At 47.3% G+C, this 23,343-nt stretch overlaps 1 protein-coding gene and 1 pseudogene across 2 annotated transcripts in view; both read left to right on the top strand.

The window, feature by feature from the left end:
- Positions 1-23,343, top strand: part of LYZL4 (lysozyme like 4) — a 51,101-nt gene that overhangs the window by 9,071 nt on the left and 18,687 nt on the right. Inside the window, exon 6 of the mRNA XM_082348798.1 lies at positions 1,292-7,676. The gene's annotated coding sequence lies outside the window, so the exon portion shown is untranslated. The remainder of the gene's footprint in view (positions 1-1,291; positions 7,677-23,343) is intronic.
- Positions 9,224-11,002, top strand: LOC309607679 (protein SET pseudogene; annotated as a pseudogene). The gene has a single exon. The product of its transcript is annotated as a protein SET pseudogene (transcript).

Here is a 23,343-nt window from a genome sequence, read left to right as displayed (position 1 = left end):
TGCCCTGGGAGCCCTCAGAGTGGTTGAGGAGACCAGAATCTTCTGCAGGGATGAATTAGGGTGTGTGAGTGGAGGCCACAGGCTGGGCTTAGGCTCTCTGAGTGATGCAGCCCAGAGGAGGCGCTCAGTGGGAACAGTGCTCTGAAGGGGACGGAGCGTCAGGGAGGGGAGGTCTGGAACTGGTGGTGGAGGCGGGATTGCGTGTGTGTGTGTGTGTGTGTGTGTGTGTGTGTGTGTGTGTGTGTGTGTGTATAACCTACAGCTGGGGAGCAAGAAGGGAGTAGAGGGTAGAGGCCTTGCAGGCTAGAGCCAAGGCCACATTTGAGGACAACTGGGCACCACCAGAGGACCAGGAGAAGGGGACTTGCCCCAGGAAAGTACACAACTGTGTGCATTAAAGAAAGGTCCCATCCCTGGTCTCAGAGAAGCGTCAACTCATGGGGAAGCTTGGGCCTGAGGATCCCTTAATCTGCGGCCAGAGTAGGGTTGGGGTCGTGGCCTCCCCTCCATGTGGAGGGGCTGGATGTATTTTATCAGGGCCAGGCTGCTCTAGCCTGGCACATGCTGGCCACTCAGCTATTGGAGACTCTTCCTTAGTCCTCCTGATGTCACGGTGAAAAATATATCCATGTAGAACACGTGCCCTTCTGGTAGCACCCTCTTGATTACTGACGTGGAAACTACTGCTCCCCTAGTCTTGGCCCACATGGTTCAATGGTTGAGTGGGGGTCAGCCTTACTCTGGCTCCAGTAGCGGGTACATGCCCTAGGCCTGACCAGTGAGAGCCTTGCTGATGGTCACATGCCTCAAGCTGAGCCAGTGAGCACCAGCCCTGGAACTTTTGCCAGAACTCTGGGACAAAAGTGTGTTTCTCTGCTAGTAAGCCAGGAAAATATAAGCCTGCTGCTGTTGTGGCCATATTGACCTGCCTGAGATTTGAGCCAGGACACAGGAAATCAGACCCAAGAGATGATGAGAGACATATCTGCTGACATTATTTGAGTCCCTGGATCCAGATGCACCTAAGGCAGATTTTTTTTTTTTCCTTGAAGCCTTTTTTTTTTTTTTTTAAATTGGGGTACAGTTGTTTTACAATGTTGTGTTATTTTCTACTGTACAGTGAAGTGGAGTAGAGTTCTCTGTGCTATACAGCAGGTACCTAAAGCCGATTTGCCCGTGGACTTTTTAGTTTCTGAGATACAGCTCCCTTCTTTGCCTAAGCCAGTGTCTGCTGGCCTTCTGTCACATGAAACAGAAAGAGTTCTAATACTGAACCCCTTCTCCCCACCAGAGCCCAAGCTGTTCAGGGAGGCCACCCTCGGATCATGCTAAGCACCTCCATTGTGAATATACAGAAGCCCAAATCTGACCTCTTTAGGTGAGTCCTATGCTTTAAGTCCTTCTGAATGCATCTTCTCCATCAAAATTTACCTGTCCCATGTCCCATCCCCTTGACTTTTCTCCTGCCCAAGAGCTGGCTAATCTGATTAAACAACTAATCACACATGTAGACCTTGGCAAGCATTTGTCTCAAAGAGCCTTTTCAAGAAGGAGAGATTCTAATCTCAAGAATCTTGAGCCCTCTGTGGACAAGGTTTCCAGAGAGGCTTTGGGGACCTGTCTCATTTCACTGGTCAAGCTGCCCCTTGGGAGTCCTCAGTTCTGAGGACTTACCTTCACCTCTGGTTGCCTTCAGTGGGAGTCCCAGCCACGGGCCATGTGGCAGCATCACCACCAGGGGGCAGTGGCGCCAAGTTCCTGAGGCCTCAGGACACCGCTTAGCCCAGTTTACTCGATGTAAATAGAAAGAGGAGGGTGTAAGGAATGGAGCCCTGGCTTTGGAGCCATCCAGATAAAATGGGAATTACTGCTCTGCTACTTAGCGACTCCAGGCCTTGGACAAGGGGCTAGAATTGTGCCTCAGTTTCCTCCCTCAGACTCAGAACTAATTGTGTCACTGCAACAGCTTTTAAACTAAGCCCCACTCTCCCAGAATCTTAACTTCTTGAGGGCTTTTATGTTTCAGGCCTGCTCTAAGATCTTTACATATATTATCTCATTTGCTCCTCAGAAAGATTGTGAAGCACGTGCTATTATCGTCCTTATTTTCCAGATGTGGAAACTGAGGCACAGAGAGGTTCAGGAGCTTGTCCAATGTCACCCAGCAGAGCTGGCATTTGAACACAGGCAGGCCGGCTTCAGAGCCTCTCTTACCTAACCATTATGCTATTCCATGTCTAACACCAATGTGTGTTACATTCTTTTTTTTTTTTTTTAAACTTTGGGTTTATTTATTTATTTATTTATTTATGGCTGTGTTGGGTCTTCGTTTCTGTGCGAGGGCTTTCTCTAGTTGCGGCAAGTGGGGGCCCCTCTTCATCGCGGTGCTCGGGCCTCTCACTATCGCGGCCTCTCTTGTTGCAAAGCACAGGCTCCAGACGCGCAGGCTCAGTAGTTGTGGCTCACGGGCCCAGTTGCTCCGCGGCATGTGGGATCTTCCCAGACCGGGGCTCGAACCCGTGTCCTCTGCATTGGCAGGCAGATTCTCAACCACTGCGCCACCAGGGAAGCCCCAATGTGTGTTACATTCTACTCCCACATTACTGTCATTGGCCACAGCCTGTGGCAGAGACTGAGTGTTGGGAAGATAGTAAAATCAGAAGAAATACAGAGGGAGTTGCTTCATGATCAGGTCACCCCAAATCCTTGCCAGTTTTCCAGAGTTCATGACCTGGGGCCCTAAGACTCTGTTGGGAGAGTCTTCTACAAGACACTGATGTCTTTTGTACCTGGAGGAAACAGCTTCCACCACCCGTGCAAATTCCTTCCACTCCAGATCAGAGGGTCTCTGTGTCCTGGCTTAGAGTATGTGGGGATCTGTGAGGGAGGCATTGCTGGTTCTCTTCTGGGGCCATTACTCCCTTTTGTGCCCGTCCTCAGTGTCTAAAGCTCATCTCTTAATCCTCCTTCCTGTGTCCTGGTGTATCCCTACATTCCCGGCAGGCCAGGGCTGACAGGAGGGATGGCTGGAGACCCCGAGCATCTTTCGGGCTGGGCTGGCCTTCTCCACAGTCCTGGGAGTGTCGTTGCCCGGGCTGCCCTAGGTCATAGACCTGCGACAGTGGCCTCCTGCTCCGGAATTCCTCAGGCCAAGCCCGTGGAGGTTGAGAGTGCGGGTTCCGGAACTAAACAGCCGGCCTCACACCTCAGTTCTGCCACCTGCCAGCAAGGTGACTCTGGGATACTCACCTAACTTCTTTGTCTATATTGCCTCATCAGGAAAATAGAGATAAAAAACACCTACCTTACGGGGTAGTTGCAAGGGTAGAGGGCCTGACAAAGGAAAGAATAATGCATTTAGAAAGTATTAAGCATAAAAGTGCACCAACTGGCACAGGGCTTGATCCGTGGGGGATTTTTGCACAGAGGCACACATATGGTGTGTGTGTGCATGTGTGTGTGTGTGTGTGTGTGTGTGTGTGAAAATCTGGTCTGAGTCCCACCATCAATCTGCTCTGGTGCTCTGAGGGAAGTGCTCCCTGCAGGTGGCAGCTGTGTTCTCATCTGATTTCTGAAACCTTACCCCGGCGGCTGGCTCTGGGGCTCCCTGGGATACAGAGCAAACATTTTGCTTCCCCAGCTGCTGGCCACGGGGTGGCGATGCACCCCAGACTGCTGTGTCCTGCGACCCTTCCTTGCCTGTGTCTCCCTCTTCAAGCTCAGAGTGAGGGGGCCTTTTAGATTCTCCCAGTAGTAGGGCTGCCAGATTTAGCACATAAAAATACAGGTCACCCAGTTAAATTTGAATTTCAGGTAAACAATGAGTGATTTTTTAGTCTGTCCCTAGTATTGTGTTTTATCTGCAACCTTAGGCGTGGACCCCATGCCTGTCTGAGGTCCCTGTCCTATCCCCCTGGTCCCTAGGTCCCTAGGAAACACCCCCCCCCCGCAGTTTCCACCTAGCAGGTGGTGGAGGAGCAACGCCATTTCCAGGGAAAGCCCCAGTGTCCACCTCCCTTGCTGCCCACATGACTCCCCAGAGGCTGTCCCTTCTTTGATCCTGGGACCCTCCTCTCCTCTGGGGCAGGGAAAACTGGCCCTGAGCTATCACAAGTCTTCAAAGTTTCTAGATGATCTGTAAATTTCACGCCAAGTCCTTCAGTTTCTTACAACTCAGAATGACTTTTGACGTTTAAAAGCCAAGCCAAGGTTTTGACTTTCTTGTTCTCTCATCCTGCCCCTGTGGGAGGTCTTAGCTATTGGGCTGAGAAAGAACAAGGACACACGAGGAAATGCAGCTAATATTTCCACGTGTCCCCCAACAACACACAGAGGGTCTCAGGGAAATCTCCCCACAGTCTCAGCACTATTCCCATCCCAACCCTGTTCTTTGTTTCCACGGCCACTGGGGTGCTGGTTGTTCCAGGTGTCAGGCTATTAAAGGACAGGTGTACCTGGTCCATTCATATCCTCCTCCCTTGTCATCTGTCAGAAAATAGAGCAGTCAACTCTCGGAGCTGCTTCCCAGAGGGGACTGTCATTGTGTCTGTTCTATCAGTCAAATGCATCGCATCAGAGAATCAGAATCGTAGCCCATCTCTCTGCCATGAGCTCGGGAGGGAGAGAAGACAAAGGAGCCTGCAGAGACTCCTGAAAACTGAGAAGTGCTTTATCACAGCCAAGGACACCCTCCGGTAGATGTCGCCTCAACATCCCCTTGTCATTCAAGCGTCGCTGCCGAGTGAGCTGGGAACCCGCACTGCCAGGCTCAGGAGACTGAGGGGACCTGGGCATGACGTCCCCACATGGCACAGTGAGCCTGCAAGACAAAGGGAAATGGGAATTTAATTCTGGTAAGAGTTTTTCCTCGGCCATCAGGCTAAAAACGCACTCATTTGTGTAAGACATAGGTCTCAGTCACTGAAGAAAGTGAATGTGTGATGAAGGGAAGCGTCCTACACTTGGCAGACTTGCTGAGAATTCACACTTCCTGAGTCAAAGCCACTGACATTTCAGAAGAGCCAAATTTAATCAAGGCGTTTTGAAAGATCCAAACTGAATCAGAGAGACATGAGGCCCTATTATCAGCATGAATCTCGATGACTACTTGGAACTGTGTTTGCTGGGAAGTATAGCTTTCTCTGAAAGTGATGGGAAAATCGATTTTGTAAGAGGGCCTGTTTTTTTTTGGGGGGGGTATAATTGTTTTATGATGTTGTGTTAGTTTCTACTGTACAGCGAAGTGGAGTTTCCTGTGCTATACAGCAGGTTCTTATTAGTTATCTATTTTATACATATTAGTGTATATATGTCAATCCCAATCTTCCAATTCATCCCACCACCACCCCCGCTGCTTTCCCCCCCTTGGTGTCCATACGTTTGTTCTCTACATCTGTGTCTCTATTTCCGGAGGGCCTGTTTTAAGTCAGGTCATTAGCATCAAATATGGAAAGAATAGTTATGCCTGAGAAGCCAAGTTTGCCCCAAGATGCAGCTTGGAGTGTCTTGGGAATACCATGGGCAGAAGTTTTGCAAACTTGAGGATTGTAGCCTTGAGGATTATGGGTTCAAGGGAAACCTCATTTAAAGGCTGAAATGCAAAACCTGAAAACGAGCTGCTCTGAGAAGGCCTGGAGGCCTTTGTCTGCCCCTGTCTGATATTTGCCACGTCTGTCTGTCTGTGTAGTATTTCTCCCCCTTCTAGAATGTAAGCTCCACAAGACCAGGAGTTTTTTAAATATAATTTTTAGAATCAGAAAAAGAATGAATATATGTATATGTATAACTGAATCACTTTACTGTACACCTGAAACTAACACAACATTGTAAACCAACTATATGCCAATAAAATTTTAAAATAATAATAAAAATAAAATATAACATAATTTTTTTAAGTTTGCAGTTATTACAAAATATTGGCTGTATTCCCCGTGTTGTATAATGCATCCTTGTAGCCTATCTTACACCCAAATGTTTGTACCTCCCACTCCTTCACCCCTGTATTGCCCCTCCCCTCTTCTCTCTCCGCACTGGTAAACACTAGTTTATTCTCTATAACAGTGAGTCTGCCTCTTTTTTGTATATGCACTAGCTTGTTGTACTTTTTTTTTTTTTAATATTTATTTATTTGGTTGCGTTGGGTCTTAGTTGCGGCACACAGGATCTTCGTTGTGGCATGCGAACTCTTAGCTGTGGCATGTGGGATCTAGTTCTCTGACCAGGGATCGAACCCAGGCCCCCTGCATTGGGAGCACGGAGTCTTAGCCACTGGACCACCAGGGAAGTCCCATGTTGTACGTTTTAGATTTTACATATAAGTGATATCGTACAGTATTTGTCTTTCTCTGTCTGACTTATTTCACTTAGTATAATGTCCTCCAAGTCCACCCATGTTGCTGCAAATGGCAAAATTTCATTCTTTTTGTTTGGCTGAATAGTATTCCATTGTAGGATTTTTTTCCCCTGATTTGTTCATTGCCATATCCCCAGTGCTGTGAATATTGTCAGGCACAGGGTAGCCCTTGGTATGTATTCACTCAATGAATGAATGAATGGACGAGTGAATGAATGAATGAAAAGACCTCTGAGGCCATGCACGTCACATCCTTTAATACTATTATTAATATTACTATTAGCATCCACTTATTATGTGCTCTATCCTGTGTTCTTACGGCATATTTAGCAGCTCATACACCTGATCTTATTCAGTCTCAGTCCTCACAATAAGCCTGTATAGTAGGTATTTAAGTCCCTACTTTACAGGTAAGGAAACAGAGGCTTCGAGAGATTTCCACATGGCCAGTAAGTGATGGAGCTGGTATCAGCACAGGCCTGTTTGGCTCAAAGACTGAGGTACCCCACTGCTCTCTCTCTTTCTTTCTCTCTCTTTCTCTTTTAAAATAACAGCTTTATCGAGATATAATTCAGTAAGACTCAACAGGGCCCACATCTGGTCCACAGGACACACACACACCCCCCCTTGATTTCCCAGGCAGGAGTACTGCTCTAGGCCATGTTGCTCCCCAGCTCAGAGAACCCAAAAGCCTTCTGGATATTCCCACTGAAGCCCTCTCTCTAGACCAAAAGCAATGGAGGTAGCATTCCATCTAAGCTCTTGAGGTCCCAGCACAGTTTTCTCCAAAGAATTCCTCCTCAAATCATACCTCTTTCCATACTTTCATCTTGTTTGACATCCTTGATGCAGCTGAGGGTTCCCACTTACTTGGTAAGTTTGTGTATTGGAAGGCTGTGTCTCATATTGACTTGGCTATCTTGTGGTTAACATAGTGAAGCATCTTCTGAAACTGAGGCCAGAGGAGCCCCGTTTTAACATCCTTGCACCAAGATCATACAACTACTCAGGGTTTCCTTTCCTTTTGTCCTCCTGCCTGGACATTGGGAGCTTCATGGTTCGTAGAGCCGAGTTCCGTTAGAGGAGAGTAGAATCAGAAGTAGCAAGACTCTGTTTTCCATGAATTTATGGAGAGATGTTACTTTCAGGTCCTGTTAACATTTATGTCTTTCCAGAAGTACCTGGAGAGGGTCCAGAGATGCTCAGATGATGATTACCTCCACCTGCCTTCCTTCTTCCTCTTCTTTCAACTTATTTATCAAAAATACTTCATACATTGAAGGAAAGTCCCAGAGGACTGGAGTTGGTGGCAACATGGAGGAAGGTAGATGAGTTGGATACATCTCTGGGATCATGAATCTTGGGTGGAATTGAGGTTTTTACTCAGAGATTTTATCTGTTTATCCCCAAGAATCACTAACATCCACCAGATTTCCAGGAAGCCTGAATTTAAATTCACAATAGCAGGTCTTCTGTGTCTTTCTACCCAGGAGCTGTACGGAGGAAAAAATGAGTGGGGATTTGGAATAGATATTTCAAAGGCTTGCAGTCCCTGATGAGATATATTTCCAAATAGTTCTCTAGTTCTCCAAAGCTTTTACGACTTCTTTTACACACACACACGCACACACACACACATAAATTCAGGCATTTGATGTTTCTGAAACCCAGCCCGAGGCAGAACCTTAAACACATCTCAAGTTGTGATCACAGAAGCAACAGGCTCCCGCTGGGGTTGAGGTTCTGTAGGGCATTTCATGATAAATTTATCAAAGCCACAGGAGCCAGATCTTTATAAATAATTCTGACATCCTTCATTGCTCCTTTTTTTTGCCATCAGCCCCTGGGGGGCAATTTGTTTTCATAGAAAAGAGAAGCTTCTCATTTACACCGTTGCATTCACAGCACTTCTGTTTTTATGAACACTTCATTTCCTCAGTCTCCAGATGAATTTTTGCAATATTGGAAATTTCTTATTTATGAAAACCCTGTAAAACTGTTATGTTTCAGTTGAACTTAAGGTTTTTCTATCCATTTGGGGGTCATGTTCTGACAAACTGCGGCCCCTCTGTTTGCTGGGCACTAATGGAAGGGGAAGTAAAGCCCACGCAGACATGTCTCTGGAGATGAGCTGGAGAAATTCACAGAGTTGAAAACAGACAGAGTTCAGTGGGAAGAATTCTGACACAGAGGCCATGCATGGAAAGCAGATAAAGGAAAGGGCGAGGATACCAAGAAGGCTGGTTAGGTTTTGAAGGACGTATGGAAGTCAGACATGCCAGGAAAGAAGGAAGGGTTTTCCAGGCATAGGGAACAGCATGTGTGAAGGCACGGAGGTCTGAGACAAAGAAGACCTTGCCCACTTCTGGTGGATCCTGGGGAGGCGGCAAGATCTCAGAAGGAGGAAGGTTATGCAGTGTGTTTGAGCAAAATGGTCTTGATCCCTGGTGTGTTGGAGAGTAGTACTATATGACTCCTGATGAGTCAGCTATTTAGAAAATAGCTAAAATTAAAAGCTTAAAATATGTTTTTGCCAACAGTAGAATCATATTAATAAAATCAAAATTTAAAGAGAAGAAAAGGAGACTGATTTTGAGGAAAACAAAAATCAAAACTGCCAGGAGTAAAAGTAGCCAAGGGACTTCCCTGGTGGTCCAGTGGTTCGCCTTCCAATGCAGGTGGTGTGGGTCCGATCCCTGGATGGGGAACTAGGATCCCACATGCCTCACAGCCAAAAAAAAAACCAAACCAAAACATAAAACAGAAGCAGTATTGTAACAAATTCAATAAAGACTTGAAAATGGTCCACATCAAAAAAATCTTTAGTTCTCTGAGCTCCTGGTACGAGCTTCTTCCCTTGGGTGGATTCTTGGCTTTTCTCCCAGCATGGCCCCCAAACACCAGTCTTCACTTCCACCCCAAGTAAAGAAACCGAAGAAACCAAGACGGACTCCTGCCTCCAGGCCAGAGGAAACGTCTGCTACTCCGAACTTGCCGAAGGAAGAAAAAGAACAGCAAGAAGCAATTGAACATATTGATGAAGTACAAAATGAAATAGACAGACTTAACGAACAAGCCAGTGAGGAGATTTTGAAAGTAGAACAGAAATATAACAAACTCCGCCAACCATTTTTTCAGAAGAGGTCGGAATTGATCGCCAAAATCCCAAATTTTTGGGTAACAACATTTGTTAACCATCCACAAGTGTCTGCATTGCTTGGGGAGGAGGATGAAGAGGCGCTGCATTATTTGACAAGAGTCGAAGTGACAGAATTTGAAGATATTAAATCAGGTTACAGAATAGATTTTTATTTTGATGAAAACCCCTACTTTGAAAATAAAGTTCTCTCCAAAGAATTTCATCTGAATGAGAGTGGTGATCCATCTTCAAAGTCCACTGAAATCAAATGGAAATCCGGAAAGGATTTGACAAAACGTTCAAGTCAAACGCAGAATAAAGCCAGCAGGAAGAGACAGCATGAGGAACCAGAAAGCTTCTTCACCTGGTTTACTGATCATTCTGATGCAGGTGCAGATGAGTTAGGAGAGGTCATCAAAGATGATATTTGGCCAAATCCATTACAGTACTACTTGGTTCCGGACATGGATGATGAGGAAGGGGAAGGAGAAGAAGATGATGATGATGATGAAGAGGAAGAAGGATTGGAAGATATTGATGAAGAAGGGGATGAGGATGAAGGTGAAGAAGATGAAGATGATGATGAGGGGGAGGAAGGAGAGGAAGATGAAGGAGAAGATGACTAATGGAACACTGATGGATTCCAACCTTCCTTTTTTAATTTTCTCCAGTCCCTGGGAGCAAGTTGCAGTCTTTCTTTTTTTTTTTTTCTCCTTCTCCTCTTGTGCTCAGTTGCCCTGTTTTTGAGGTCTCTTTTCTCCTTTATACCATGGCTCACAACTTATTTTGGAGGGAAATACCTTGAGCAGAATTCAGTGGGAAAAGAATCTCTACCCCTTTCTGTTCCAGATTCATTTTTATCCCTTCCTGTCTCAACAAAAACTTTATGGAATCAACACCACCATGCTCTGTGGGAAAAAAGAAAAACCTTCTGCTCCCTTAGCTCTGCTGGAAGCTGGAGGGTGCTAGGCCCCTGTGTAGTAATGCATAGAATTCTAGCTTTTTTCCTCCTTTCTCTGTATTGATTGGGCTCAGAGATTACACTGTGTCTCTATGTGAATATGGACAGTTAGCATTTACCAACATGTATCTGTCTACTTTCTCTTGTTTAAAAAAAGAAAAAAAAACTTAAAAAAATGGGGTTATAGAAGGTCAGCAAAGGGTGGATTTGAGATGTTTGGGTGGGTTAAGTGGGCATTTTGACAACATGGCTTCTCCTTTGGCATGTTTAATTGTGATGTTTAACGGACATCCTTGCAGTTTAAGATGACACTTTTAAAATAAAATTCTCTCCTAATGATGACTTGAGCCCTGCCACTCGATGGGAGAATCAGCAGAACCTGTAGGATCTTATTTGCAATTGACATTCTCTATTGTAATTTTGTTCCTGTTTATTTTTAAATTTTTCTTTTTGTTTCACTGGAAAGGAAAGATGATGCTCAGTTTTAAACGTTAAAAGTGTACAAGTTGCTTTGTTACAATAAAACTAAATGTGTACACAAACAAACAAACACACACAAAAAAAAATCTTTAAAAAAAGGTAGCCAAAAGAATAATTTCTTTTTATTTATTTATTTATTTATGGCTGTGTTGGGTCTTCGTTTCTGTGTGAGGGCTTTCTCTAGTTGGGGCAAGCGGGGGCCACTCTTCATCGCGGTGCGCGGGCCTCTCACAGTCGCGGCCTCTCGTTGCGGAGCACAGGCTCCAGACGCGCAGGCTCAGTAGTTGTGGCTCATGAGCCTAGTTGCTCCGCGGCATGTGGGATCTTCCCAGACCAGGGCTCGAACCCGTGTCCCCTGCATTGGCAGGCAGATTCTCAACCACTGCGCCACGAGGGAAGCCCAAGAATAATTTCTTAATTAGACTTGGAAATGGTAGCATGTATGTAGTATATAATACATATATTTATAAAATAGCTACATACAGGCATATATATTATATATATAAAATGCATATATATATTATATATGTGTGTATATATAATGTGCATATGGTATGTATATGTATATGGTATGTATATATATATATTAGTCTGTGTTTTAAAAAATTGAGGTATAAGTTACACACAGTGCAATTTTAAAGTCTTAAGCTTGATGAATTATTTTTTATTGACGTATGGTTGATTTACAGTGTTGTGTTAGTTTCTGGTGTACAGCAAACTGATTCAGTTATACATATACATATATATCTATAATTTTTCAGATTCTTTTCCATTATAGGTTAATGGAAGATATTGAATATAGTTCCCTGTGCTATACAGTAGGTCCTTGTTGTTTATCTATTTTATATATAGTGGTGAATACATCCATTTTTATAGATGGGGAACCGGAGACTCGGATGCAGCATGAGTTAGTAAATTGGAGGAGCCAAATTTTATCTCAGGTCTGCCTGGCTTTATTGCATGGCACAACCTTTTTCACAGGGCTGAAGAGAATTCACCTAAATCTGGGATCTGGCTGGCTGAAGCCTCTTCCCACTCTGGCTTACTAGAAATCAACATTCTGTAATCTGAAAAAAAAATAACATGTGTATCGTTGAGGCCTAAGAATGATCTTGCTTAAGTAAAGGAGCTGTTACAGTGGAGGATTACTGGACTGAATGTCAATATTATGACATAGTATGAGTGTGTTTCGTGTTTGGTAATTGCAATCATTGTTGCTTTTGTTGTGGGCATCCATTTACAATGCTTGGTGTCAGTCTATTTATCTCTTGTAAAAATAAAATACAGTGTGTATGTGTGTGTAAAAAAAAAAAGAATGATCTTGCTTAAAGTTGCATTTAATGACAATTATAGCATTGAACCATTTGATTTCAGAATACTTGTGTTGTTAAGTATTGAGGTCCAAAATTGGGACCTCAGGTTAGGCTGCTTTAATCAGATTTACACAGTTCACCTATTGCAATATGATATCACTATTTGCAATTCTGTGGTACATGATAAACATCACTGGTACATGTAAGTGAAGGAAACTTGTATCAGAAAGGGTTTATTTATACAGGAGTCTGGGATAAGCAGAGGAGTAACTGTAGGGATGAAGAGATTTACTGAAACTGAAAGGCCAAAACAAGTCATAAAGAACACTTGTGTAGTGACATTATTTGTTTAACTGGTAGCTGCATGAAGGGCCATCAGGCTATCCAATGAGTTAATGAAGATTACCCATCTGAGCACTTTCTGTTGCATGTGACTCAAACTGCTTTAAGCATGGGCTTATGGTTTTGTTTACTAAACCATCCAAAGATAGATCTGACAGGACTTCAAGGCTCAAATGTCGTGTTCAGGACCTGGTTTCTCTCTTAATTTCTGGGCTCTGCTTGCTCTGTGTTGAGTCCATTAGCACACAGACTCTTCCCTGTGATCCCAAGATGGCAACTGCCAGCTCCTCGCTGCTGCGGCTACAGCCTTCCTGTTCCACATCAATAGGAAAGAGTAAAGGGCCTTCCTTTAATTTTCTCTGAGACTTATTGGTCTATCCAATAAGTCTATGGATCCTATCTATGGGTCCATGTGTCTATCCCTTGGCCAGTCACTGTAGCCAGGAGTATGGGATGTAATGCGTGGCTCAGCCCCAGGTCACATGCCCCAACCTTGAGTCCAGGAACTGGACGTAGGTGGACCCCGAAAGAAATAAATGTGGCATTATCAGAAGTGCTAATGAATGGTGGGAAGCAAACCAGCACAATTCCATTTTGGTCTGCTCCAGGACACTCTAAGATGGATTCAAGGAAGTGATTCAGGGGTCTGTGGCTTCTCTGAAGTTGCCAGTACTTTCTGTAGGTAGTTTGTGTTTATGTCCATTTTTTTTTTTAATGTATTTATTTTTATTTATTTTTGTCTGCATTGGGTGTTTGTTGCTGTGCGCAGGCTTTCTCTAGTTGTGGCGAACGGGGGCTACTCTTCATTGCGGTGCGCAGGCTTCTCGTTGCGGTGGCTTCTCTTGTTTCGGAGCACGGGCTCTAGGCGCCCGGGCTTCAGGAGTTGTGGCTTGCAGGCTCTGGAGCGCAGGCTCAGTAATTGTGGCTCACGGGCTTAGTGATTCTTAACCACTGCACCACCAGGGAAGCCCTATGTCCATTTTTTAGAGAGAGGGTCCATAGCTTTGATTAGATTATCAAAGGCCAACCCAAAGAATTGCCTCTGCTAAGATAACGGTGAATATTGAACCAGACTGAACTGCTTTTTAAAACTGAGTCTTCGTGTTTATACTGTCTTCTTGAATGCTTTCGGTATAAGATGTAGAATCTGCTTTCCAGCTGCCTTTTATCAAATGATGTTGAACCCATCGGGATTACCAGAGATAGTAAATACTGATTAAAATTTAGTTTATAGGACTTTCCTGGTGGCACAGTGCTTAAGAGTCCGCCTGCCAGTGCAGGGGACGCGGGTTCGAGCCCTGGTCGGGGGAGATCCCATATGCCGTGGAGCAGCTAAGCCCATGTGCCACAACTACTGAATCTGCGCTCTAGAGCCCATGAGCCACAACTACTGAAAACCCTGCGCCTGGAGCCCGTGCTCTGCAACAAGAAAAGCCACCGCAATGAGAAGCCTGAGCGCTGCAACGAAGAGTAGCAGAGGTTGAGCTCATAGCCCTGCTGGGACCCCAGCCACCACCTACTCTCCTCAGACCCTGCCTCAGCAGCCCCTGTTTGCCCAACGATGAAGAGCTGCTCATTCTAGGTGAGGAAAAGGCCCTTTGGGAATTATTTCCCTATCATGATTCCAAGGCTTCATGCAGGCTGATATCTTCCTGCTAATACCAGGCCACGTGCATTGTTGACACCAGATAATGTTAGTCTTCTGGCTGATACAGTGGTGGATGAGCAAACACTGGGCGGCTGGTAGAATCCCCGACTTCCTGAGTGTCCGCGATCGTGGATTCATTGAAGTTTAAACATATAGAGACCTACCCCACCCTTGCCCTTTGCATTTGCCAGGAGATGAGCTTATCCGTGAATGATTGCTGTAAATAGCCGCCCCTCATTTCCCCCCTCACTTGCACTTTGGCTTTTAATGGGGTTCAAAGCCTGGCATTTTGCTGATTTTCCCCATCTGTGACCCACAGGCTAGCCCAGGGATGCTTAGAATTTAATGTACACACAAGGGACTTCCCTGGCGGTCCAGTGGTCAGGATTCCGTGCTTCCACTGCAGGGGGCACAGGTGCAACCCCTGGTCGGGGAACTAAGATCCCATATGCTGTGTGGTGTGGCCAAAAACATTAATTAATCAAAATTTTAAAAAGTAATGTGCACACGAATCACCCAGGGATCTTGCTCAAATGCAGATTCCGATTCAGCAGATCTGAGGTGGGTCCGAGATTCTGCATTTCCGACACGCTCCCAGTGACACCCATGCTTCTCGAAGGTCCTCACGTCTAAGAGCAAAGGGCTAGGCCAATGGCTTTCAACTCTGGCTGCACACTGGAGTCACCTGGGGATTTGCAGAAATACCGATGCTTGGGTCCTACTTTCAGATGTTCATAATTACCTGGTTTGAGGTGTGACTCCCCAGATGATCCTGACACACAGCCAGGGTTGAGATCCATCGGGCTGACGCCCCAGCCTTCAGCCTCTGCCTGTTAGCTCCCCTCACTGCCAGTCTGGCTCGCTCATACCACCTCTGCGCTGCACTCCTGGATTACCTTCTCCTTTGCCCTTGGCATTCATGGAGAGCTTATTATGGATTAGAACTTTCCACATAACCTGATGAAGTCAGCACTACTTCTATCCCCATCTTGCAGGCAGAGAAACTGAGGTTTGGAGAATGAAGTATCTTGTCCTAGGTCACACAGCTATTAAGCAGCAGTATCAGGACCCACCCAGGTCTTTTGTCCCTGGAGCACAAAAGCAGCAGAGCGTGGGTTTAAGAGGATGGCCTCTGGAGTCAGACAGACCTGGGGTCCACCACTCACTATTGGTGTGACCTTGGGGTCCACCACTCACTGTTGGTATGACCTTGGGGTCCACCACTCACTGTTGGTGTGATCTTGGGGTCCACCACTCACTATTGGTGTGACCTTGGGGTCCACCACTCACTGTTGGTGTGACCTTGGGGTCTACCACTCACTATTGATGTGACCTTGGGCAGGTTACCCTGATCCTGAAAGAGTTGGGTCCTCCTCTGTGAAATGGAGCCCCTTCTCAGTGCTGTCAGGAGCATAAAATGGCATGATCAGTGTAAGCCATGCCCCCAGAGCCTGGGCCCCAGGACAGGTTCTGGCAGTCTCCACACCATAGTACTTCCCGTGGGCCCGTGTGCTTTGGCACTGGGCACAGACTTCTAGATTGTAACTCATCTTTTCTGTGCTCACAACAACTCTTCAAATGGAACTCAATTTCCTTCAACGCAGAAAGGTGCAAGTATGAGTATGGAATGTGTGTGAATGTGATTTTTTTATATTCATGGCCTCAAATGAGTTTTCCTTTGCTGCAAGAGGGCTTGATGGGGGAGGTAGTGGGTTCACCAGTGTTGGCCTGTTCACTCTGACCCTATGGAGTGACCGAAGACAACTCAGCCTGAATCCCCCAAACCATACGCCAGGCTGGCTATACGGCTTGTTTCTCCCCATGGTGGCGGCTGGAGGGATGAAGAGGTCGGGACTCCATCGCTTGTGAATCTCATGTATGCAGGGAACTACATTTTTAGAAGCTCCACATCTAGGACTTTCCCAGTTTTAACTCTAAAAGTCCCACAACCCTGGAAAACCTTCAGTCCCAGAAAGATGGGGACACTTGGTCACCCCACCCTGAGCACATGTGTCTGGGTGACGTCCTTCCATAAACAACCCAGATGGCTCCAAGCCTTTCTGCCTGCCTTCTCCATGGAGGGCTCTTTGGAGTGAGGTGGTTTCTCATCCTCTTTCTGATGTGGGCCCTTTGATGTGAGGTGGTTTCTCGTTCCCTTTGTGATGTGGGCCCTTTGGTGTGAGGTGGTTTCTCATCCCCTTTCTGATGTGGGCCCTTTGGTGTGAGGTGGTTTCTCATCCCCTTTCTGATGTGGGCCCTTTGGTGTGAGGTGGTTTCTCGTTCCCTTTGTGATGTGGGCCCTTTGGTGTGAGGTGGTTTCTCATTCCCTTTGTGAGGTGGGCCCTTTGGAGTGAGGTGGTTTCTCATCCCCTTTCTGATGTGGGCCTTTGGTGTGAGGTGGTTTCTCATCCCCTTTGTGATATGGGCCCTTTGATGTGAGGTGGCTTCTCATCCCCATTGTGATGTGGGTCCTTTGGTGTGAGGTGGTTTCTCATCACCTTGGTGATGTGGGCTCTTTGGTGTGAGGTGGTTTGTCAACCCCTTTGTGATGTGGGTGCTTTAGTGTGAGGCGGTTTCTCATCACCTTGGTGATGTGGGCTCTGTGGTGTGAAGTGGTTTGTGATCCCCTTGGTGATGTGGGCTCTTTGATATCAGATGGTTTCTCATCCCCTTGGTTATGTGGGCCCCTTGGTGTGAGGTGGTTTGTCATCCCCTTTGTGATGGGGGCCCTTTGGTGCGAGGTGATTTCTCATCACCTTGGTGATGTGGTCTCTGGTGTGAGGTGGTGTGTCATACCCTTTGTGATGTGGGCCGTTTGGTGTGAGGTGGTTTCTCATCCCCATTGTGATGTGGGCGTTTTGTAGTGAGGTGTTTTGTCATCCCCTTTGTGATGTGGGCCCTGTGGTGTGAGGTGGTTTCTCATTCCCTTTGTGATGGGCTCTCTTTGGTGTGAGGTGGTTCCTCATCTCCTTTTTGATGTGGGCCCTGTGGTATGAGGTGTTTTCTCATCCCCTTTATTATGTGGGAGCTTTGGTGTGAGGTGGTTTCTCATCACCTTGGTGATGTGGGCTCCTTGGTGTGAGGTGGTTTGTCATCCCTTTTATGATGTGGGCCCTGTGGTGTGAGGTGGTTTCTTGTCCCCTTTGTGATGTGGGCCCTGTTGTGTGAGGTGGTTTCTCATGCCCTTTGTGATGTGGGCTGTTTGGTGTGAGGTGGTTTCTCATCACCTTGGTGATGTGGCACATGTGGTGTGAGGTGGTTTCTTATCCCCATTGTGATGTGGACCTTTTGTAGTGAGGTGTTTTGTCATCCCCTTTGTGAGGTGGGCCCTGTGGTGTGAGGTGTTTTCTCATTCCCTTTGTGATGAGGGCCCTTTGGTGTGAGGTGGTTTCTCATCCCCTTTGTGATGTGGGTGCTTTAGTGTGAGGCGGTTTCTCATCAACTTGGTGATGTGGTCTCTGGTGTGAAGTGGTTTATCATCCCCTTTGTGATGCGGGCCCATGATGTGAGGTGGTGTGTCATACCCTTTGTGATGTGGGCACTTTGGTGTGAGGTGGTTTCTCATCACCTTGGTGATGAGGGCCCTTTGGTGTGAGGTGGTTTGTCATCCCTTTTATGATGTGGGCCCTGTGGTGTGAGGTGGTTTCTTATCCCCTTTGTGATGTGGGCCCTGTTGTGTGAGGTGGTTTCTCATCCCCTTTGTGATGTGGGTGCTTTAGTGTGAGGCGGTTTCTCATCAACCTGGTGATGTGGTCTCTGGTGTGAAGTGGTTTCTCATCCCCTTTGTGATGTGGGACCCTTTGATGTGAGGTGGTGTGTCATACCCATTGTGATGTGGGCTCTCTGGTGTGAGGTGGTTTCTCATTCCCTTTGTGATGTGGGCCCTTTGGTGTGAGGTGGTTTCTCACCTCTTTGTGATTTGCGTACGTTGGTGTGTGGTGTTTTGTCATCCCTTTTGTGATGTGGACCCTTTGATGTGAGGTGGTTTCTCATCCCCTTTGTGATGTGGGTGCTTTAGTGTGAGGCGGTTTCTCATCACCTTGGTGATTTGGGCTCTTTGGTGTGAGGTGGTTTCTCATCCCCTTTGTGATGTGGGCCCATTGGTGTGAGGTGGTGTGTCATACCCTTTGTGATGTGGACCCTTTAATGTGAGGTGGTTTGTCATACCCATTGTGATGTGGGCTCTGTGGTGTGAGGTGGTTTCTCATTCCCTTTGTGATGTGGGCCCTTTTGTGTGAGGTGGTTTCTCATCACCTTGGTGATGAGGGCCCTTTGGTGTGAGGTGGTTTCTCATCCCCTTTGTGATGTGGGCCCCTTAGTGTGAGGTGGTTCCTCATCCCATTAGTGATGTGAGCCCCTTGGTGTGAGGTGGTTTCTTGTCTCCTTTCCTTTGTGATGTGGGCCCCTTAGTGTGAGGTGGTTCCTCATCCCATTAGTGATGTGAGCCCCTTGGTGTGAGGTGGTTTCTCGTCTCCTTTGTGATGTGGGCCCTTTGGTGTAAGGTGGTTCCTCAACCCCTTTGTGATGTGAGACCTTTGGTGTGAGGTGGTTTGTCATTCCCTTTGTGATTTGGGCTCTTTGGTGTGAGGTGGTTTCTCATCCCCTTTGTGATGTGGGCCCATTGGTGTGAGGTGGTGTGTCATACCCTTTGTGATGTGGACCCTTTAATGTGAGGTGGTTTGTCATACCCATTGTGATGCGGGCTCTGTGGTGTGAGGTGGTTTCTCATTCCCTTTGTGATATGGGCCCTTTTGTGTGAGGTGGTTTCTCATCACCTTGGTGATGAGGGCCCTTTGGTGTGAGGTGGTTTCTCATCCCCTTTGTGATGTGGGCCCCTTAGTGTGAGGTGGTTCCTCATCCCATTAGTGATGTGAGCCCCTTGGTGTGAGGTGGTTCCTCAACCCCTTTGTGATGTGGGCCCTTTGGTGTGAGGTGGTTTCTCACCTCTTTGTGATTTGCGTACGTTGGTGTGTGGTGTTTTGTCATCCCTTTTGTGATGTGGACCCTTTGATATGAGGTGGTTTGTCATCCGGATTGTGATGTGGGCTCTGTGGTGTGAGGTGGTTTCTCATTCCCTTTGTGATGAGGGCCCTTTGGTGTGAGGTGGTTTCTCATCCCCTTTGTGATTTGGGTGCTTTAGTGTGAGGCGATTTCTCATCACCTTGGTGATGTGGGCTCTGTGGTGTGAAGTGGTTTGTCCTCCCCTTGAGGATGTGGGCCCTTTGGTGCGAGGTGTTTTCTCATCACCTTGGTGATGTTGGCCCTTTGGTGTGAGGTGGTTTCTCATCCCCTTTGTGACAGTGGCCCATTGGTGTGAGGTGGTTTCTCATCCCCTTTGTCATGTCGGCCCTGTTGTGTGAGCTGGCTTCTCATGCCCTTTGTGATGTGGGCCCTTTGGTGTAAGGTGGTTCCTCAACCCCTTTGTGATGTGGGCCCTTTGGTGTGAGGTGGTTTCTCACCTCTTTTTGATTTGCGTACGTTGGTGTGTGGTGTTTTGTCATCCCTTTTGTGATGTGGACCCTTTGATGTGAGGTGGTTTGTCTTCCGGATTGTGATGTGGGCTCTGTGGTGTGAGGTGGTTTCTCATCCCCTTTGTGATGAGGGCCCTTTGGTGTGAGGTGGTTTCTCATCCCCTTTATGATGATGGCCCTTTGGTGCGAGGTGTTTTCTCATCACCTTGGTGATGTTGGCCTTTTGGTGTGAGGTGGTTTCTCATCCCCTTTGTGACAGTGGCCCATTGGTGTGAGGTGGTTTCTCATCCCCTTTGTGATGTCGGCCCTGTTGTGTGAGGTGGCTTCTCATGCCCTTTGTGATGTGGGCCGTTTGGTGTGAGGTGGTTTCTCTTCACCTTGCTGATGTGGGCCATGTGGTGTGAGGTGGTTCCTCATCCCATTAGTGATGTGAGCCCCTTGGTGTGAGGTGCTTTCTCATCCCCTTTGTGATGTGGGCCCTTTGATGTAAGGTGGTTCCTCAACCCCTTTGTGATGTAGGCCCTTTGGTTTGAGGTGGTTTGTCATCCCCAGTGTGATGTGGGCTCTGTGATGTGAGGTGGTTTCTCATTCCGTTTGTGATGTCGGTGCTTTAGTGTGAGGTGGTTTCTCATCATCTTGGTGATGTGGGCTCTGTGGTGTGAAGTGGTTTGTCATCCCCTTGGTGATGTGGGCCCCTTGGTGTGAGGTGGTTTCTCATCCCCTTTCTCACTGGGGACCTGTGGTGTGAGGTGGTTTCTCATACCCTTTCTGATGTGGACAGTTTGATGTGGGGTGGAGTGTCATCCACTTTGTGATGAGGGCTCTTTGGTGTGAGGCGATTTCTCATCCCCTTTGTGATGTGGGCCCTTCAGTGTGAGGTGTTTTGTCATCCCCTTTGTTATGTGGGCCCCTTGGTGTGAGGTGGTTTTTCATCCCCTTTGTGATCGGGGCCCTTTGGTGCGAGGTGATTTCTCATCACCTTGGTGATGTGGTCTGTGGTGTGAGGTGGTTTATCATCCCCTTTGTGATGTGGGTCCATTGGTGTGAGGTGGTGTGTCATACCCTTTGTGATGGGGGCACTTTGGTGTGAGGTGGTTTCTCATCACCTTGGTGATGTGGGCTCTTTGTTGTGAGGAGGTTTCTCATCCCTTTTGTGATGTGGGCCCTGTGGTGTAAGGTGGTTTCTCATTCCCTTTGTGATGAGGGCTCTTTGGTGTGAGGTGGTTTCTCATCACCTTGGTGATGTCGGCCCTGTTGTGTGAGGTGGCTTCTCATGCCCTTTGTGATGTGGGCCATTTGGTGTGAGGTGGTTTCTCATCACCTTGCTGATGTGGGCCATATGGTGTGAGGTGGTTCCTCATCCCATTAGTGATGTGAGCCCCTTGGTGTGAGGAGGTTTCTCATTCCCTTTGTGATGTGGGCCCTTTGGTGTAAGGTGGTTCCTCAACCCCTTTGTGATGTGGACCCTTTGGTGTGAGGTGGTTTCTCACCTCTTTGTGATTTGCGTACGTTGGTGTGTGGTGTTTTGTCATCCCTTTTGTGATGTGGACCCTTTGATGTGAGGTGGTTTGTCATCCCCATTGTGATGTGGGCTCAGTGGTGTGAGGTTGTTTCTCATTCCCTTTGTGATGAGGGCCCTTTGGTGTGAGTTGGTTTCTCATCCCGTTTGTGATGTCGGTGCTTTAGTGTGAGGTGGTTTCTCATCATCTTGGTGATGTGGGCCCCTTGGTGTGAGGTGGTTTCTTATCCCCTTTCTGATGTGGACAGTTTGATGTGGGGTGGTGTGTCATCCACTTTGTGATGAGAGCTCTTTGGTGTGAGGTGGTTTCTCATCCCCTTTGTGATGTGGGCCCTTTGGTGTAAGGTGGTTCCTCAACTCCTTTGTGATGTGGGACCTTTGGTGTGAGGTGGTTTGTCATTCCCTTTGTGATGTGGGCCCTTTGGTGTGAGGTGGTTTCTTACCTCTTTGTGATTTGCATACGTTGTTGTGTGGTGTTTTGTCATCCCTTTTGTGATGTGGACCCTTTGATGTGAGGTGGTTTGTCATCCCCATTGTGATGTGGGCTCTGTGGTGTGAGGTGGTTTCTCATCCCCTTTGTGATGTGGGTGCTTTAGTGTGAGGCGGTTTCTCATCACCTTGGTGATGTGGGCTCTGTGGTGTGAAGTGGTTTGTGATCCCCTTGGTGATGTGGGCCCTTTGTAGTGAGGTGTTTTGTCATCCCCTTGGTTATGTGGGCCACTTGGTGTGAGGTGGTTTTTCATCCCCTTTGTGATGTGGGTCCATTGGTGTGAGGTGGTGTGTCATACCCTTTGTGATGGGGGCACTTTGGTGTGAGGTGGTTTCTCATCACCTTGGTGATGTGGGCTCATTGTTGTGAGGAGGTTTCTCATCCCTTTTGTGATGTGGGCCCTGTGGTTTGAGGTGGTTTGTCATCCCCATTGTGATGTGGGCTCTGTGGTGTGAAGTGGTTTCTCATTCCCTTTGTGATGAGGGCCCTTTGGTGTGAGGTGGTTTCTCATCACCTTGGTGATGTCGGCCCTGTTGTGTGAGGTGGCTTCTCATGCCCTTTGTGATGTGGGCCGTTTGGTGTGAGGTGGTTTCTCATCACCTGGGTGATGTGGGCCATGTGGTGTGAGGTGGTTTCTCATCCCCTTTGTGATTTGGGCCCTTTGGTGTGGGGTGTTTTGTCATCCCTTTTGTGATGTGCCCCCTTTGATGTGAGCTTTTTTGTCATCCCCATTGTGATGTGGGCTCTTTGGGTGAGGTGGTTTCTCATCCCCTTTGTGATGTGGGCCCTTCAGTGTGAGGTGGTTCCTCATTCCATTTGTGATGTGAGCCACTTGGTGTGAGGTGGTTTCTCATCCCCTTTGTGATGTGGGCCCTTTCATGTCAGGTGTTTTTTCATGCCCTTTGTGAGGCGGGACCTTTGGTGTGAGGTGGTTTGTCATCCCCTTTGTGATGTGGGCCCTTTGGTGTGAGGTGATTTGTCATCCCCTTTGTGATGTGGGCCCTTTGGTGTGAGGTGGTTTGTCATTCCCTTTGTGATGTGGACCCTTTGGTGTGAGGTGGTTTCTCACCTCTTTGTGATTTGCGTACGTTGGTGTGTGGTGTTTTATCATCCCTTTTGTGATGTGGACCCTTTGATGTGAGTTGGTTTGTCATCCCCATTGTGATGTGGGCTCTGTGGTGTGAGGTTGTTTCTCATTCCCTTTGTGATGAGGGCCCTTTGGTGTGAGGTGGTTTCTCATCCCCTTTGTGATGTGGGTGCTTTAGTGTGTGGCGGTTTCTCATCATCTTGGTGATGTGGGCTCTGTGGTGTGAAGTGGTTTGTCATCCCTTTGGTGATGTGGGCCTCTTGGTGTGAGGTGGTTTCTCATCCCCTTTGTGATGAGGGCCCTTTGGTGTGAGGTGGTTTCTCATCCCCTTTGTGATGTGGGTGCTTTAGTGTGTGGCGGTTTCTCATCATCTTGGTGATGTGGTCTCTGGTGTGAGGTGGTTTATCATCCCCTTTGTGATGTGGGCCCATTGGTGTGAGGTGGTGTGTCATAGCCTTTGTGATGTGGGCACTTTGGTGTGAGGTGGTTTCTCATCACCTTGGTGATGTGGGCTCTTTGGTGTGAGGTGGTTTCTCATCCC

This window comes from Balaenoptera borealis, assembly GCF_965194805.1.
Source record: "Balaenoptera borealis genome assembly, chromosome: 12".
Lineage (NCBI taxonomy): Eukaryota > Metazoa > Chordata > Mammalia > Artiodactyla > Balaenopteridae > Balaenoptera > Balaenoptera borealis.
The sequence above is the reverse complement of the archived record's forward strand: the minus strand, read 5'-3'. Positions and strand labels throughout refer to the sequence as shown.